At 53.5% G+C, this 5,755-nt stretch overlaps 1 protein-coding gene across 8 annotated transcripts in view; it reads right to left on the reverse strand.

Moving 5' to 3' along the window:
• Positions 1-5,755, reverse strand: part of RGS3 (regulator of G protein signaling 3) — a 129,576-nt gene that overhangs the window by 8,630 nt on the left and 115,191 nt on the right. The gene's annotated exons all lie outside the window — the stretch shown is intronic.

A 5,755-nucleotide genomic window follows, 5' to 3' on the forward strand; every position in this document is an offset into this window, starting at 1 on the left:
AGGGGAGGGGAGAAGAATGCACTTATTTCAGATAGAGCCAGCAGGAGAAGCCACTGGCCTCAGTGGAGCACCCACCCAAGAATGGACGGATGGATGGATGGATGAGTGGGTGGGTGGATGGGTGGATGGGTGGGTGAGTGGGTGGGTGGATGGGTGGATGGGTAGGTGGATAAATGCATGGGTTGGTGGATAGATGGATGGATGGATGGATGAATGAATGTATGGGTGGGTAGATGAGTGGATGGATGGATGAATTACACCTTCATTAGCTCGTACTATAGGCCAGACCCTGGATGGAGCATAACTCAGATAAAATCTCATTAAACCTCACAGTAAATCTATAAACAGTAAACAGAGGATCAGAGAATTTAAGTCACTTGCCCAAGGAGACCCAGCATTTAAGTGACAGAGCTGGAATCTACCTCAATTCAAGGCCTGTGTTTCTCCACCAGAGGATGCTGCTACTCAAAAACGCAAGGTCAGGACACGTTTTAATGTTTCCAGTGAAAGACTCGGGAAGTGCTGCCTCTTTCCTGAGAATGCTGCCCCACCAGAGTTGTAAACACACATGTGTGTACGTGCACACAGAGGCACACACCATATGGTGTGATTTCAGAGCAAGGGTTTGGAGCCAGACCTGGATATTAATCCTGCTTTCACCAACTTTGGATCAGTTTCCTAGCCTCTCAGCTTCCGTTTTTTTAGCTATGGCTTAGGCATAGTGACAGCACCTCACAGGGCTGATAGAAGGCTCACCAGGATGAAGTCTGGGCCCCAAGGCCCAGTCCTGGCACTCATGCCACCCTCAGTAACCAGTGCTCATTGCTCAGTGAGTGTTACCACTGTCACCCCAGAGCACACACAGGCTGCAGTCACGATGGCCTGGCGAGGCCGTGCCCGAGGCCCCCACCCGTGGGAAAGAGCCCTGGGGCCTTGGGCTTCCTCCCATTCTAACCTCAGCTTCCGTACTTTATCGGCCCCACACAATGGGCCTGGGACCACTCCCACCCAGCCACCACCCCCAGCCTCTGCACTGCTGGGAAATGGGCTCTTCCTTCCACTGCGGGGAGGAGAGCCTCTTTGGCAGGGACTGACCCAAGCCAAGGCACCTGACAGAGGAGCTGGGAAGCTCTGGTCCTAGGAGTCAGCCCCCTGGGCTGCTGGGGAAACCCCAGCACAAAGAGGAGCCTGTGAGCCAAGGAGACACTGAGGTGGAAAACTGGGTTCTGGTTCCCAGCCCTAGGGACTCCCCATAGCTGCAGGGAGGCTTTGGGCTCTGGCCTTGGAGGGGGCCAGAGTGGCCCCCCAGGGTGCTGCCTCCCACAGCTGCAGCAAGGCCTGCCCAGGACAGTCCGCAAAAGCTCTCCAGAGGGATCTCCTTTCCACCTTCTCCACACTGTCTCACTCTGCCACCCCTGTCCGGCTGAAAAGCGAATGGAGGCGAGTCCAGGAGCACGCGGCCCTTCCCTCACTCCGGGCAGAATCCCTGGGGCCTGCCCAGCCTCTTCTAGCCCCCTCCAGGGACTAGAAGCTTACCACCTCTTGGGACAATAATTATAATTCTTACTGTAATTATAACTGTCATTATAGTAATGATTAAAAGTGTAGATTTTTAATTGCCTGGATTTGAACCTTAGCTCAATTATTAGGTAATTGACCTTAGCTCAGTTACATCCCTTCTCCGTGCCTCAGTTTCCTTATTTGTAAAATGTGGGTAATAAGTGGATCTCCCTCAAAGGGCTGTGGTGAGGATTATAGAAGTTAACACAGGGGACGTGCCTAGCACAGCGCCCGGCACACAGCAGTCCCCAAGTACTCTTAGCTAGTGTGGCTTTCGCCATTATTTATGGAGCGTTCACTACATGCCAGGTGCTGGGCCAATGTGCTTTGACACACTTTATCTTATTTAATCTTGACAAGGATTCTAAGAGCCAGTTGCTGATACTCCCCCTCAGTGTGCCGCTGAGGAAACCGATGCCCAGGGCAGTTTGGTAACTGGCATGGGCTCTCTGAACTGGCAAGTAGCAGAGAATTGTGGTCTGGGTCCAGAGCCCACTGTTAACTAAGGACTCTTCTGTGAGCAGGGCTCAGCTGGTTTCCCCTATTGGATCCTGGTCAGACTTCTGGGGCTCCCTGGCCATCCATGGCTGCCCTCCCTGATCCAGCGCAGCCTGGCAGGTCTCATGGAACCACGTGGAAACAATTGGATCTAAACTCTACACTTGTTTACACATTAGAAATAATTCTTTAGGCTTTTTAAAAATAGGAGGCTTGAAGGTATTATCATGCCTTGGAGCTGGAAGGCATTTTTGAGGTCCCATTGTCTGATCTCTGGCCTAGGTGTGAGCTTAATGAAACAGGGCTGGCACCCTTTGTGGACTGCCTCTGCCAGGCTAGTCCCCTGCAGGGGAGGAAGGAAGCAGGGCCAGGGAAGGGCTGCAGACTGTGGTCTGTGGTCTCCTCACTACTAAAGTATAGCCCATGACCCCTGTGCTGGGCCAGACAGGCTGGAATAGAATTCAATGGCAGCATCCTGGACCCAAACACAATGACTCTCCGGGCATCCCTGACCCCCCAGGAAAAAGGCCTGTGTGTCTGCTCTGCAGACCCTCCAGGGAGCAGCCAGGAAGGCAGGGGTCTGGCGGCAGGGGGCACCATGAGACCACTCAACTCAGCACAGGGCGCCAGACCCAGTGGACGGCCAGCTGGAGAACAGTTGGGGGGCCTCTCCCTTTCTGGACTCAGCCTGCCCATCTGTGAGATCACCATGGCCCAGCAGACCATCTCTGAGGTCTGTCTGTTCTGACAATCCTACTCGCAGTAGAAATCGCTCAGCACACAAGAGGATAACAGGGACGTGGAGAGGAGACAATGTCGAGACTGAGTGTCACCCTGTGGCAGGCAGCCTGCGCTCTGAGCAGCCTCAGCTTACCCACACAGCAGCACAAATGACCAGCCTGAGGCCGCCACGCAGAGCTTTCTATGTACTGCTCTCCCTGCAATCCTTGGGACAACTCCAGGGGGACTCCATGTTCCATTTATAAGAGAAAACTGAAGCTCAGAGAAAGTAGCAACTGGCCAAGGTCTCAGAGCCAGGGAGGAGGAGGCAGAGCTGAGACTTGAACCTGGGTCTGTCTGACTCCACAGCCTGAACACTTCATCCCTCCCCTCTTCACCTCTTGCCTGGCGTTGCCTGGGAATAGTAGCCCATCAGCATCAGGGGACCCTCCCAGAAGAGCCAGGCCAAAGCCAGGAAGACAGAAGCCATGGGGGAACCCGCCGCTGTCCCTCTGCCAGCCCCTAACCCCTGGCCCCTCATCAGCATGAGGTGGCACAGCCTGGGCTAGAGCCACAGAGGACTGGACAAGGGTGAGGCCTTGCCCAGCGCCATCATTATTTGCTGTGTGGCTGGGGACAAAACATCTCTCGCTAGCCTGAGCCTCCCACTGTAAGACAACTGCTTGTCCACCTTGCAGCGATGTCAGGAAGGTGAGAAAAGGGGTCTGGTTGTACTTTGAATGGCGACACAGCCGGTACTACTTTGGTTAGTGCTCTTTTCCACCCCCCTCCTCATCACATGATTACCGTTTATGGAGCACCCACCAGGTGCTGAGCACCAGTTACTGCCCTAAATGCTTTACCCGTGTTAAGCTATTTAATCTTCCCAGCAACCCTAGGAAGGAGGCATTATGACCACACCCATGTAACCAATGAGGAAACTGTGGCTCACAGACGGGCAGGGCTTGCCCAAGGCCCAGTACCAGTAATATATGGCGCTAGACCAGGGTGTTTGTCCCATCTGGGCTTCGTCTCCTCTTGCCAAGGGTGGGTTTCGTACCGAAGCTGACTGGCAGGAGGGGGCAGGATGTGAGGGGCAAAGGACTAAAGGACTTTGGTGTGGAAGCCACACAGAAGGGTGGCCACCACCAGGCGGGGGCAGCCTCTGATGTCTCTGCCAGCGCAGCCACTCAAACCCAAGAAAGGAAGTGACCAGCTAAAAGTGGGTGGGGTGGCGGAGGGTGCCAGTGAGAACCTTGGGCACCCAAAGGGGGAAGCTGAGACCAGAGAGAGCTGGTCCAGGCCTACCGGACTCCCAGGCAGAAGTATCTGTCCCAAAATAGGAGCTGAGGCCAACTGAGCTGGGGAATTAGATAGATGCATACACATGAATATGTGCGAATTTATCTGTATATAAATAAATTTATTGGAGCAAGTGTGGTGGGAGGGAAGAGAACTGGAAAGGGTATAGTGGGGGAATAAGGATTGGGATGCCCAAGGCAGGTGGGCCTCCGCCGCCCTCCAAAGAGGAGTGGCCAGGCCTGATCTGAGGAAGCCTGAGGCCTTGCCTTGGAAGGATAGCATTCCAGACTCTCTCATGTAGACACTGTCAAGAAATGGCTTAAGATGGCTTCAAACTTTGACAAGATCACGATCCCTCAGGGGCATGTTTAAATACAGGGTCTGGGCACCACCTCTAGAGATTCTGATTCAAGTTCTGGGTATGGGGACTAGGAATTCTATATTAATAACCTCCCCTGGGTGACTCCAGAGCACACCACAGTGTGAGAACCACACAAACTTACAGATGAGGAAACGGAGATTCAGTTCCCAGGCCAAAGTTCAAGGCCCTTTCCTGGAGGGCCCCAGCCTGCCCTTTGAGAATGACTACCTTTCAGCAAAGGCGTCTCCCTAAATACCAACCCTGCCTTCTTGCTAGTGTCTAAGAAGCTAAGCAGGCTTCTGAGGACATGTCCCAACTTGGTGAGGAGGAATGCTGGAATCCATTCGTGATGTCTGCCATGGGTTGGAGGGAGGAAGAGCAGCACGTGTGCCAGGCATCTGCCCTTCAGAAATGCTCTGCTCTAGCCAGAGAATGCCTGCCTCTTTCTCTCTGTTTATTCTAATCCTGCTCAACCTTCCAGGCCAAGCTGAGAGGTATCTTCCTCCAGTGTTCCCGGATGGCCTTAGACCCCGGGGTCTCTCCTCCTGAAGTTCTAGATCTCTGAGTCAGTTGTGCTCCGTGGGCACTGACCAGCCCTACTCACCCGGCCTGATAACACCTTGCACTGGCTGTTGCATTTCAAGAGAAGGCAAGGGGCCCAGCATTCCCTGAGGGCCTCCACTAACCATTCTGGGATGTGAGTGCTATTAACCCCTCCTATTCAGAGAAGAAAACTAAGGCTCAGAGGAGTTGAGTGACTCAACCAAAGTTACACGGTAAGAAACGGAGCCCAGTTTCAGACGAGTTGGTGGGCTTCAAGATCATGGCGCATCTGTTCACGGTTAAGGATCACACAGATAACTGATTTCTCTCAGGCTGAGACCAGGCTCACACACTTCCGCGGTTCCTGTTATGCCGCAGAGCACAGGGCCTGGTACACAGCAGGAAATTGATAAGTACCTATTTATCTATATATAAATATTCACGAGAGGCAAAGAGTGTGGCGGTAGGTTAAGAGCACTAGCCCTGGGCTGGGCACGGTGGCTCACGCCTGTAATCCCAGCACTTTGGGAGGCCGAGGTGGGTGGATCGCAAGGTCATGAGTTCAAAACCAGCCTGGCCAAGATGGCGAAACCCCGTCTCTAATCAAAATACAAAAATTAGCCAGGAGTGGTGGCAGGTGCCTGTCATCCCAGATACTCAGGAGGCTGAGGCAAGAGAATCAGTTGAATGCCAGAGGCGGAGGTTGCAATGAACAGAGATGGCACCACTGCACTCCAGCCTGGGGGCCAGAGTGAGACTCTAACTCAAAAA

This window comes from Cebus imitator, unplaced genomic scaffold, assembly GCF_001604975.1.
Source record: "Cebus imitator isolate Cc_AM_T3 unplaced genomic scaffold, Cebus_imitator-1.0 Scaffold64, whole genome shotgun sequence".
Classification (NCBI taxonomy): Eukaryota; Metazoa; Chordata; class Mammalia; order Primates; family Cebidae; genus Cebus; species Cebus imitator.